The sequence below is a fragment of the Lepisosteus oculatus genome, chromosome 1 (genome assembly GCF_040954835.1).
Source record: "Lepisosteus oculatus isolate fLepOcu1 chromosome 1, fLepOcu1.hap2, whole genome shotgun sequence".
Taxonomy (NCBI): Eukaryota; Metazoa; Chordata; class Actinopteri; order Semionotiformes; family Lepisosteidae; genus Lepisosteus; species Lepisosteus oculatus.
The window spans coordinates 31493832-31506369 of record NC_090696.1 but is presented as its reverse complement, the minus strand read 5'-3'; positions in this window follow the sequence as shown (position 1 = coordinate 31506369).

The window sequence follows — 12538 nt, the reverse complement described above, 5'->3', positions numbered from 1 at the left end:
TAACACTCAAGATTGATAATCGTATGTGTTTACTCGGTTTGAGATGCCGATTACAAGATAATTTAGCTCTGAAAAAGATTGTTTTCAAACCTTTAATTTTTGACCACTTTTGATTGACAGGCGCGTGCGGCTTTGCAAAAAGTGCAAAATTGGGCCAAATTCATTTGACAAAGAAACAACGAAACAACACTTTTCTTGCATTTCACATGTGTCCTAGAGCACAGCAAATGCATCACAAAATGTCTAGGTGTTCCTCAAACCCTAACCCTAACCCTAGCTCGGGCACTTCCACAACACAACATTTATAAAAAAGCTTGCATTGAAAAGCTATGTTCAAAAAGTTTCCCAAAATACTCCAAAGGAGTCCAAAATGCTTAAAGTGTCACTTTCATGACATTCTGACATTAACTGCTGTGAGTCAGCTTTCATTTTCCAGTCTTTGTTTCTTGCGTTGCCTGCTGCTGGAATGGCATACACAGATTAACAAGTGTGGTGTCGTCAACAGGTCAGGAATACAAATAACACTCAAGATTGATAATCGTATGTGTTTACTCGGTTTGAGATGCCAAATACAAGATAATTTAGCTCTGAAAAAGACTGTTTTCAAACCTTTGATTTTTGACCACTATTGATTGACAGGCGCGCGGCTTAGGAAAAAGTGCAAAATTGGGCCAAATTAATTTGTCAAAGAAACAACGAAACAACACTTTTCTTGCATTTCACATGTGTCCTAGAGCACAGCAAATGCATCACAAAATGTCTAGGTGTTCCTCAAACCCTAACCCTAACCCTAGCTCGGGCACTTCCACAACACAACATTTATAAAAAAGCTTGCATTGAAAAGCTATGTTCAAAAAGTTTCCCAAAATACTCCAAAGGAGTCCAAAATGCTTAAAGTGTCACTTTCATGACATTCTGACAGTAACTGCTGTGAGTCAGCTTTCATTTTCCAGTCTTTGTTTCTTGCGTTGCCTGCTGCTGGAATGGCATACACAGATGAACAAGTGTGGTGTCGTCAACAGGTCAGGAATACAAATAACACTCAAGATTGATAATCGTATGTGTTTACTCGGTTTGAGATGCCAAATACAAGATAATTTAGCTCTGAAAAAGATTGTTTTCAAACCTTTGATTTTTGACCACTTTTGATTGACAGGCGCGCGGCTTTGCAAAAAGTGCAAAATTGGGCCAAATTAATTTGTCAAAGAAACAACGAAACAACACTTTTCTTGCATTTCACATGTGTCCTAGAGCACAGCAAATGCATCACAAAATGTCTAGGTGTTCCTCAAACCCTAACCCTAACCCTAGCTCGGGCACTTCCACAACACAACATTTATAAAAAAGATTGCATTGAAAAGCTATGTTCAAAAAGTTTCCCCAAATACTCCAAAGGAGTCCAAAATGCTTAAAGTGTCACTTTCATGACATTCTGACAGTAACTGCTGTGAGTCTGCTTTCATTTTCCAGCCTTTCTTTATTGCGTTGCCTGCTGCTGGAATGGCATACACAGATGAACAAGTGTGGTGTCGTCAACAGGTCAGGAATACAAATAACACTCAAGATTGATAATCGTATGTGTTTACTCGGTTTGAGATGCCGATTACAAGATAATTTAGCTCTGAAAAAGATTGTTTTCAAACCTTTAATTTTTGACCACTTTTGATTGACAGGCGCGTGCGGCTTTGCAAAAAGTGCAAAATTGGGCCAAATTCATTTGACAAAGAAACAACGAAACAACACTTTTCTTGCATTTCACATGTGTCCTAGAGCACAGCAAATGCATCACAAAATGTCTAGGTGTTCCTCAAACCCTAACCCTAACCCTAGCTCGGGCACTTCCACAACACAACATTTATAAAAAAGCTTGCATTGAAAAGCTATGTTCAAAAAGTTTCCCAAAATACTCCAAAGGAGTCCAAAATGCTTAAAGTGTCACTTTCATGACATTCTGACATTAACTGCTGTGAGTCAGCTTTCATTTTCCAGTCTTTGTTTCTTGCGTTGCCTGCTGCTGGAATGGCATACACAGATTAACAAGTGTGGTGTCGTCAACAGGTCAGGAATACAAATAACACTCAAGATTGATAATCGTATGTGTTTACTCGGTTTGAGATGCCAAATACAAGATAATTTAGCTCTGAAAAAGACTGTTTTCAAACCTTTGATTTTTGACCACTATTGATTGACAGGCGCGCGGCTTAGGAAAAAGTGCAAAATTGGGCCAAATTCATTTGTCAAAGAAACAACGAAACAACACTTTTCTTGCATTTCACATGTGTCCTAGAGCACAGCAAATGCATCACAAAATGTCTAGGTGTTCCTCAAACCCTAACCCTAACCCTAGCTCGGGCACTTCCACAACACAACATTTATAAAAAAGCTTGCATTGAAAAGCTATGTTCAAAAAGTTTCCCAAAATACTCCAAAGGAGTCCAAAATGCTTAAAGTGTCACTTTCATGACATTCTGACAGTAACTGCTGTGAGTCTGCTTTCATTTTCCAGTCTTTGTTTCTTGCGTTGCCTGCTGCTGGAATGGCATACACAGATGAACAAGTGTGGGGTCGTCAACAGGTCAGGAAAACAAATAACACTCAAGTTTGGTAATCGTATGTGTTTACTCGGTTTGAGATGCCAAATACAAGATAATTTAGCTCTGAAAAAGATTGTTTTCAAACCTTTGATTTTTGACCACTTTTGATTGACAGGCGCGCGGCTTAGGAAAAAGTGCAAAATTGGGCCAAATTAATTTGTCAAAGAAACAACGAAACAACACTTTTCTTGCATTTCACATGTGTCCTAGAGCACAGCAAATGCATCACAAAATGTCTAGGTGTTCCTCAAACCCTAACCCTAACCCTAGCTCGGGCACTTCCACAACACAACATTTATAAAAAAGCTTGCATTGAAAAGCTATGTTCAAAAAGTTTCCCAAAATACTCCAAAGGAGTCCAAAATGCTTAAAGTGTCACTTTCATGACATTCTGACAGTAACTGCTGTGAGTCAGCTTTCATTTTCCAGTCTTTGTTTCTTGCGTTGCCTGCTGCTGGAATGGCATACACAGATGAACAAGTGTGGTGTCGTCAACAGGTCAGGAATACAAATAACACTCAAGATTGATAATCGTATGTGTTTACTCGGTTTGAGATGCCAAATACAAGATAATCTAGCTCTGAAAAAGATTGTTTTCAAACCTTTAAGTTTTGACCACTTTTGATTGACAGGCGCGTGCGGCTTTGCAAAAAGTGCAAAATTGGGCCAAATTAATTTGACAAAGAAACAACGAAACAACACTTTTCTTGCATTTCACATGTGTCCTAGAGCACAGCAAATGCATCACAAAATGTCTAGGTGTTCCTCAAACCCTAACCCTAACCCTAGCTCGGGCACTTCCACAACACAACATTTATAAAAAAGATTGCATTGAAAAGCTATGTTCAAAAAGTTTCCCCAAATACTCCAAAGGAGTCCAAAATGCTTAAAGTGTCACTTTCATGACATTCTGACAGTAACTGCTGTGAGTCTGCTTTCATTTTCCAGCCTTTCTTTATTGCGTTGCCTGCTGCTGGAATGGCATACACAGATGAACAAGTGTGGTGTCGTCAACAGGTCAGGAATACAAATAACACTCAAGATTGATAATCGTATGTGTTTACTCGGTTTGAGATGCCGATTACAAGATAATTTAGCTCTGAAAAAGATTGTTTTCAAACCTTTAATTTTTGACCACTTTTGATTGACAGGCGCGTGCGGCTTTGCAAAAAGTGCAAAATTGGGCCAAATTCATTTGACAAAGAAACAACGAAACAACACTTTTCTTGCATTTCACATGTGTCCTAGAGCACAGCAAATGCATCACAAAATGTCTAGGTGTTCCTCAAACCCTAACCCTAACCCTAGCTCGGGCACTTCCACAACACAACATTTATAAAAAAGCTTGCATTGAAAAGCTATGTTCAAAAAGTTTCCCAAAATACTCCAAAGGAGTCCAAAATGCTTAAAGTGTCACTTTCATGACATTCTGACATTAACTGCTGTGAGTCAGCTTTCATTTTCCAGTCTTTGTTTCTTGCGTTGCCTGCTGCTGGAATGGCATACACAGATTAACAAGTGTGGTGTCGTCAACAGGTCAGGAATACAAATAACACTCAAGATTGATAATCGTATGTGTTTACTCGGTTTGAGATGCCAAATACAAGATAATTTAGCTCTGAAAAAGACTGTTTTCAAACCTTTGATTTTTGACCACTATTGATTGACAGGCGCGCGGCTTAGGAAAAAGTGCAAAATTGGGCCAAATTCATTTGTCAAAGAAACAACGAAACAACACTTTTCTTGCATTTCACATGTGTCCTAGAGCACAGCAAATGCATCACAAAATGTCTAGGTGTTCCTCAAACCCTAACCCTAACCCTAGCTCGGGCACTTCCACAACACAACATTTATAAAAAAGCTTGCATTGAAAAGCTATGTTCAAAAAGTTTCCCAAAATACTCCAAAGGAGTCCAAAATGCTTAAAGTGTCACTTTCATGACATTCTGACAGTAACTGCTGTGAGTCTGCTTTCATTTTCCAGTCTTTGTTTCTTGCGTTGCCTGCTGCTGGAATGGCATACACAGATGAACAAGTGTGGGGTCGTCAACAGGTCAGGAAAACAAATAACACTCAAGTTTGGTAATCGTATGTGTTTACTCGGTTTGAGATGCCAAATACAAGATAATTTAGCTCTGAAAAAGATTGTTTTCAAACCTTTGATTTTTGACCACTTTTGATTGACAGGCGCGCGGCTTAGGAAAAAGTGCAAAATTGGGCCAAATTAATTTGTCAAAGAAACAACGAAACAACACTTTTCTTGCATTTCACATGTGTCCTAGAGCACAGCAAATGCATCACAAAATGTCTAGGTGTTCCTCAAACCCTAACCCTAACCCTAGCTCGGGCACTTCCACAACACAACATTTATAAAAAAGCTTGCATTGAAAAGCTATGTTCAAAAAGTTTCCCAAAATACTCCAAAGGAGTCCAAAATGCTTAAAGTGTCACTTTCATGACATTCTGACAGTAACTGCTGTGAGTCAGCTTTCATTTTCCAGTCTTTGTTTCTTGCGTTGCCTGCTGCTGGAATGGCATACACAGATGAACAAGTGTGGTGTCGTCAACAGGTCAGGAATACAAATAACACTCAAGATTGATAATCGTATGTGTTTACTCGGTTTGAGATGCCAAATACAAGATAATCTAGCTCTGAAAAAGATTGTTTTCAAACCTTTAAGTTTTGACCACTTTTGATTGACAAGCGTGCGGCTTTGCAAAAAGTGCAAAATTGGGCCAAATTAATTTGACAAAGAAACAACGAAACAACACTTTTCTTGCATTTCACATGTGTCCTAGAGCACAGCAAATGCATCACAAAATGTCTAGGTGTTCCTCAAACCCTAACCCTAACCCTAGCTCGGGCACTTCCACAACACAACATTTATAAAAAAGATTGCATTGAAAAGCTATGTTCAAAAAGTTTCCCCAAATACTCCAAAGGAGTCCAAAATGCTTAAAGTGTCACTTTCATGACATTCTGACAGTAACTGCTGTGAGTCTGCTTTCATTTTCCAGCCTTTCTTTATTGCGTTGCCTGCTGCTGGAATGGCATACACAGATGAACAAGTGTGGTGTCGTCAACAGGTCAGGAATACAAATAACACTCAAGATTGATAATCGTATGTGTTTACTCGGTTTGAGATGCCGATTACAAGATAATTTAGCTCTGAAAAAGATTGTTTTCAAACCTTTAATTTTTGACCACTTTTGATTGAGAGGCGCGTGCGGCTTTGCAAAAAGTGCAAAATTGGGCCAAATTCATTTGACAAAGAAACAACGAAACAACACTTTTCTTGCATTTCACATGTGTCCTAGAGCACAGCAAATGCATCACAAAATGTCTAGGTGTTCCTCAAACCCTAACCCTAACCCTAGCTCGGGCACTTCCACAACACAACATTTATAAAAAAGCTTGCATTGAAAAGCTATGTTCAAAAAGTTTCCCAAAATACTCCAAAGGAGTCCAAAATGCTTAAAGTGTCACTTTCATGACATTCTGACATTAACTGCTGTGAGTCAGCTTTCATTTTCCAGTCTTTGTTTCTTGCGTTGCCTGCTGCTGGAATGGCATACACAGATTAACAAGTGTGGTGTCGTCAACAGGTCAGGAATACAAATAACACTCAAGATTGATAATCGTATGTGTTTACTCGGTTTGAGATGCCAAATACAAGATAATTTAGCTCTGAAAAAGACTGTTTTCAAACCTTTGATTTTTGACCACTATTGATTGACAGGCGCGCGGCTTAGGAAAAAGTGCAAAATTGGGCCAAATTCATTTGTCAAAGAAACAACGAAACAACACTTTTCTTGCATTTCACATGTGTCCTAGAGCACAGCAAATGCATCACAAAATGTCTAGGTGTTCCTCAAACCCTAACCCTAACCCTAGCTCGGGCACTTCCACAACACAACATTTATAAAAAAGCTTGCATTGAAAAGCTATGTTCAAAAAGTTTCCCAAAATACTCCAAAGGAGTCCAAAATGCTTAAAGTGTCACTTTCATGACATTCTGACAGTAACTGCTGTGAGTCTGCTTTCATTTTCCAGTCTTTGTTTCTTGCGTTGCCTGCTGCTGGAATGGCATACACAGATGAACAAGTGTGGTGTCGTCAACAGGTCAGGAATACAAATAACACTCAAGATTGATAATCGTATGTGTTTACTCGGTTTGAGATGCCAAATACAAGATAATTTAGCTCTGAAAAAGATTGTTTTCAAACCTTTGATTTTTGACCACTTTTGATTGACAGGCGCGCGGCTTAGCAAAAAGTGCAAAATTGGGCCAAATTAATTTGTCAAAGAAACAACGAAACAACACTTTTCTTGCATTTCACATGTGTCTTAGAGCACAGCAAATGCATCACAAAATGTCTAGGTGTTCCTCAAACCCTAACCCTAACCCTAGCTCGGGCACTTCCACAACACAACATTTATAAAAAAGCTTGCATTGAAAAGCTATGTTCAAAAAGTTTCCCCAAATACTCCAAAGGAGTCCAAAATGCTTAAAGTGTCACTTTCATGACATTCTGACAGTAACTGCTGTGAGTCTGCTTTCATTTTCCAGTCTTTGTTTCTTGCGTTGCCTGCTGCTGGAATGGCATACACAGATGAACAAGTGTGGTGTCGTCAACAGGTCAGGAATACAAATAACACTCAAGATTGATAATCGTATGTGTTTACTCGGTTTGAGATGCCAAATACAAGATAATTTAGCTCTGAAAAAGATTGTTTTCAAACCTTTGATTTTTGACCACTTTTGATTGACAGGCGCGCGGCTTAGCAAAAAGTGCAAAATTGGGCCAAATTAATTTGACAAAGAAACAACGAAACAACACTTTTCTTGCATTTCACAGGTGTCCTAGAGCACAAGAAATGCATCACAAAATGTCTAGGTGTTCCTCAAAACATAACCCTAACCCTAGCTCGGGCACTTCCACAACACAACATTTATAAAAAAGCTTGCATTGAAAAGCTATGTTCAAAAAGTTTCCCCAAATACTCCAAAGGAGTCCAAAATGCTTAAAGTGTCACTTTCATGACATTCTGACAGTAACTGCTGTGAGTCGTCTTTCATTTTCCAGTCTTTGTTTCTTGCGTTGCCTGCTGCTGGAATGGCATACACAGATGAACAAGTGTGGTGTCGTCAACAGGTCAGGAATACAAATAACACTCAAGATTGATAATCGTATGTGTTTACTCGGTTTGAGATGCCAAATACAAGATGATTTAGCTTTGAAAAAGATTGTTTTCAAACCTTTGATTTTTGACCACTTTTGATTGACAGGCGCGCGGCTTAGCAAAAAGTGCAAAATAGGGCCAAATTAATTTGTCAAAGAAACAACGAAACAACACTTTTCTTGCATTTCACATGTGTCCTAGAGTACAGCAAATGCATCACAAAATGTCTAGGTGTTCCTCAAACCCTAACCCTAACCCTAGCTCGGGCACTTCCACAACACAACATTTATAAAAAAGCTTGCATTGAAAAGCTATGTTCAAAAAGTTTCCCAAAATACTCCAAAGGAGTCCAAAATGCTTAAAGTGTCACTTTCATGACATTCTGACATTAACTGCTGTGAGTCAGCTTTCATTTTCCAGTCTTTGTTTCTTGCGTTGCCTGCTGCTGGAATGGCATACACAGATTAACAAGTGTGGTGTCGTCAACAGGTCAGGAATACAAATAACACTCAAGATTGATAATCGTATGTGTTTACTCGGTTTGAGATGCCAAATACAAGATAATTTAGCTCTGAAAAAGACTGTTTTCAAACCTTTGATTTTTGACCACTATTGATTGACAGGCGCGCGGCTTAGGAAAAAGTGCAAAATTGGGCCAAATTCATTTGTCAAAGAAACAACGAAACAACACTTTTCTTGCATTTCACATGTGTCCTAGAGCACAGCAAATGCATCACAAAATGTCTAGGTGTTCCTCAAACCCTAACCCTAACCCTAGCTCGGGCACTTCCACAACACAACATTTATAAAAAAGCTTGCATTGAAAAGCTATGTTCAAAAAGTTTCCCAAAATACTCCAAAGGAGTCCAAAATGCTTAAAGTGTCACTTTCATGACATTCTGACAGTAACTGCTGTGAGTCTGCTTTCATTTTCCAGTCTTTGTTTCTTGCGTTGCCTGCTGCTGGAATGGCATACACAGATGAACAAGTGTGGGGTCGTCAACAGGTCAGGAAAACAAATAACACTCAAGTTTGGTAATCGTATGTGTTTACTCGGTTTGAGATGCCAAATACAAGATAATTTAGCTCTGAAAAAGATTGTTTTCAAACCTTTGATTTTTGACCACTTTTGATTGACAGGCGCGCGGCTTAGGAAAAAGTGCAAAATTGGGCCAAATTAATTTGTCAAAGAAACAACGAAACAACACTTTTCTTGCATTTCACATGTGTCCTAGAGCACAGCAAATGCATCACAAAATGTCTAGGTGTTCCTCAAACCCTAACCCTAACCCTAGCTCGGGCACTTCCACAACACAACATTTATAAAAAAGCTTGCATTGAAAAGCTATGTTCAAAAAGTTTCCCAAAATACTCCAAAGGAGTCCAAAATGCTTAAAGTGTCACTTTCATGACATTCTGACAGTAACTGCTGTGAGTCAGCTTTCATTTTCCAGTCTTTGTTTCTTGCGTTGCCTGCTGCTGGAATGGCATACACAGATGAACAAGTGTGGTGTCGTCAACAGGTCAGGAATACAAATAACACTCAAGATTGATAATCGTATGTGTTTACTCGGTTTGAGATGCCAAATACAAGATAATCTAGCTCTGAAAAAGATTGTTTTCAAACCTTTAAGTTTTGACCACTTTTGATTGACAGGCGCGTGCGGCTTTGCAAAAAGTGCAAAATTGGGCCAAATTAATTTGACAAAGAAACAACGAAACAACACTTTTCTTGCATTTCACATGTGTCCTAGAGCACAGCAAATGCATCACAAAATGTCTAGGTGTTCCTCAAACCCTAACCCTAACCCTAGCTCGGGCACTTCCACAACACAACATTTATAAAAAAGATTGCATTGAAAAGCTATGTTCAAAAAGTTTCCCCAAATACTCCAAAGGAGTCCAAAATGCTTAAAGTGTCACTTTCATGACATTCTGACAGTAACTGCTGTGAGTCTGCTTTCATTTTCCAGCCTTTCTTTATTGCGTTGCCTGCTGCTGGAATGGCATACACAGATGAACAAGTGTGGTGTCGTCAACAGGTCAGGAATACAAATAACACTCAAGATTGATAATCGTATGTGTTTACTCGGTTTGAGATGCCGATTACAAGATAATTTAGCTCTGAAAAAGATTGTTTTCAAACCTTTAATTTTTGACCACTTTTGATTGACAGGCGCGTGCGGCTTTGCAAAAAGTGCAAAATTGGGCCAAATTCATTTGACAAAGAAACAACGAAACAACACTTTTCTTGCATTTCACATGTGTCCTAGAGCACAGCAAATGCATCACAAAATGTCTAGGTGTTCCTCAAACCCTAACCCTAACCCTAGCTCGGGCACTTCCACAACACAACATTTATAAAAAAGCTTGCATTGAAAAGCTATGTTCAAAAAGTTTCCCAAAATACTCCAAAGGAGTCCAAAATGCTTAAAGTGTCACTTTCATGACATTCTGACATTAACTGCTGTGAGTCAGCTTTCATTTTCCAGTCTTTGTTTCTTGCGTTGCCTGCTGCTGGAATGGCATACACAGATTAACAAGTGTGGTGTCGTCAACAGGTCAGGAATACAAATAACACTCAAGATTGATAATCGTATGTGTTTACTCGGTTTGAGATGCCAAATACAAGATAATTTAGCTCTGAAAAAGACTGTTTTCAAACCTTTGATTTTTGACCACTATTGATTGACAGGCGCGCGGCTTAGGAAAAAGTGCAAAATTGGGCCAAATTCATTTGTCAAAGAAACAACGAAACAACACTTTTCTTGCATTTCACATGTGTCCTAGAGCACAGCAAATGCATCACAAAATGTCTAGGTGTTCCTCAAACCCTAACCCTAACCCTAGCTCGGGCACTTCCACAACACAACATTTATAAAAAAGCTTGCATTGAAAAGCTATGTTCAAAAAGTTTCCCAAAATACTCCAAAGGAGTCCAAAATGCTTAAAGTGTCACTTTCATGACATTCTGACAGTAACTGCTGTGAGTCTGCTTTCATTTTCCAGTCTTTGTTTCTTGCGTTGCCTGCTGCTGGAATGGCATACACAGATGAACAAGTGTGGGGTCGTCAACAGGTCAGGAAAACAAATAACACTCAAGTTTGGTAATCGTATGTGTTTACTCGGTTTGAGATGCCAAATACAAGATAATTTAGCTCTGAAAAAGATTGTTTTCAAACCTTTGATTTTTGACCACTTTTGATTGACAGGCGTGCGGCTTAGGAAAAAGTGCAAAATTGGGCCAAATTAATTTGTCAAAGAAACAACGAAACAACACTTTTCTTGCATTTCACATGTGTCCTAGAGCACAGCAAATGCATCACAAAATGTCTAGGTGTTCCTCAAACCCTAACCCTAACCCTAGCTCGGGCACTTCCACAACACAACATTTATAAAAAAGCTTGCATTGAAAAGCTATGTTCAAAAAGTTTCCCAAAATACTCCAAAGGAGTCCAAAATGCTTAAAGTGTCACTTTCATGACATTCTGACAGTAACTGCTGTGAGTCAGCTTTCATTTTCCAGTCTTTGTTTCTTGCGTTGCCTGCTGCTGGAATGGCATACACAGATGAACAAGTGTGGTGTCGTCAACAGGTCAGGAATACAAATAACACTCAAGATTGATAATCGTATGTGTTTACTCGGTTTGAGATGCCAAATACAAGATAATCTAGCTCTGAAAAAGATTGTTTTCAAACCTTTAAGTTTTGACCACTTTTGATTGACAGGCGCGTGCGGCTTTGCAAAAAGTGCAAAATTGGGCCAAATTAATTTGACAAAGAAACAACGAAACAACACTTTTCTTGCATTTCACATGTGTCCTAGAGCACAGCAAATGCATCACAAAATGTCTAGGTGTTCCTCAAACCCTAACCCTAACCCTAGCTCGGGCACTTCCACAACACAACATTTATAAAAAAGATTGCATTGAAAAGCTATGTTCAAAAAGTTTCCCCAAATACTCCAAAGGAGTCCAAAATGCTTAAAGTGTCACTTTCATGACATTCTGACAGTAACTGCTGTGAGTCTGCTTTCATTTTCCAGCCTTTCTTTATTGCGTTGCCTGCTGCTGGAATGGCATACACAGATGAACAAGTGTGGTGTCGTCAACAGGTCAGGAATACAAATAACACTCAAGATTGATAATCGTATGTGTTTACTCGGTTTGAGATGCCGATTACAAGATAATTTAGCTCTGAAAAAGATTGTTTTCAAACCTTTAATTTTTGACCACTTTTGATTGACAGGCGCGTGCGGCTTTGCAAAAAGTGCAAAATTGGGCCAAATTCATTTGACAAAGAAACAACGAAACAACACTTTTCTTGCATTTCACATGTGTCCTAGAGCACAGCAAATGCATCACAAAATGTCTAGGTGTTCCTCAAACCCTAACCCTAACCCTAGCTCGGGCACTTCCACAACACAACATTTATAAAAAAGCTTGCATTGAAAAGCTATGTTCAAAAAGTTTCCCAAAATACTCCAAAGGAGTCCAAAATGCTTAAAGTGTCACTTTCATGACATTCTGACATTAACTGCTGTGAGTCAGCTTTCATTTTCCAGTCTTTGTTTCTTGCGTTGCCTGCTGCTGGAATGGCATACACAGATTAACAAGTGTGGTGTCGTCAACAGGTCAGGAATACAAATAACACTCAAGATTGATAATCGTATGTGTTTACTCGGTTTGAGATGCCAAATACAAGATAATTTAGCTCTGAAAAAGACTGTTTTCAAACCTTTGATTTTTGACCACTATTG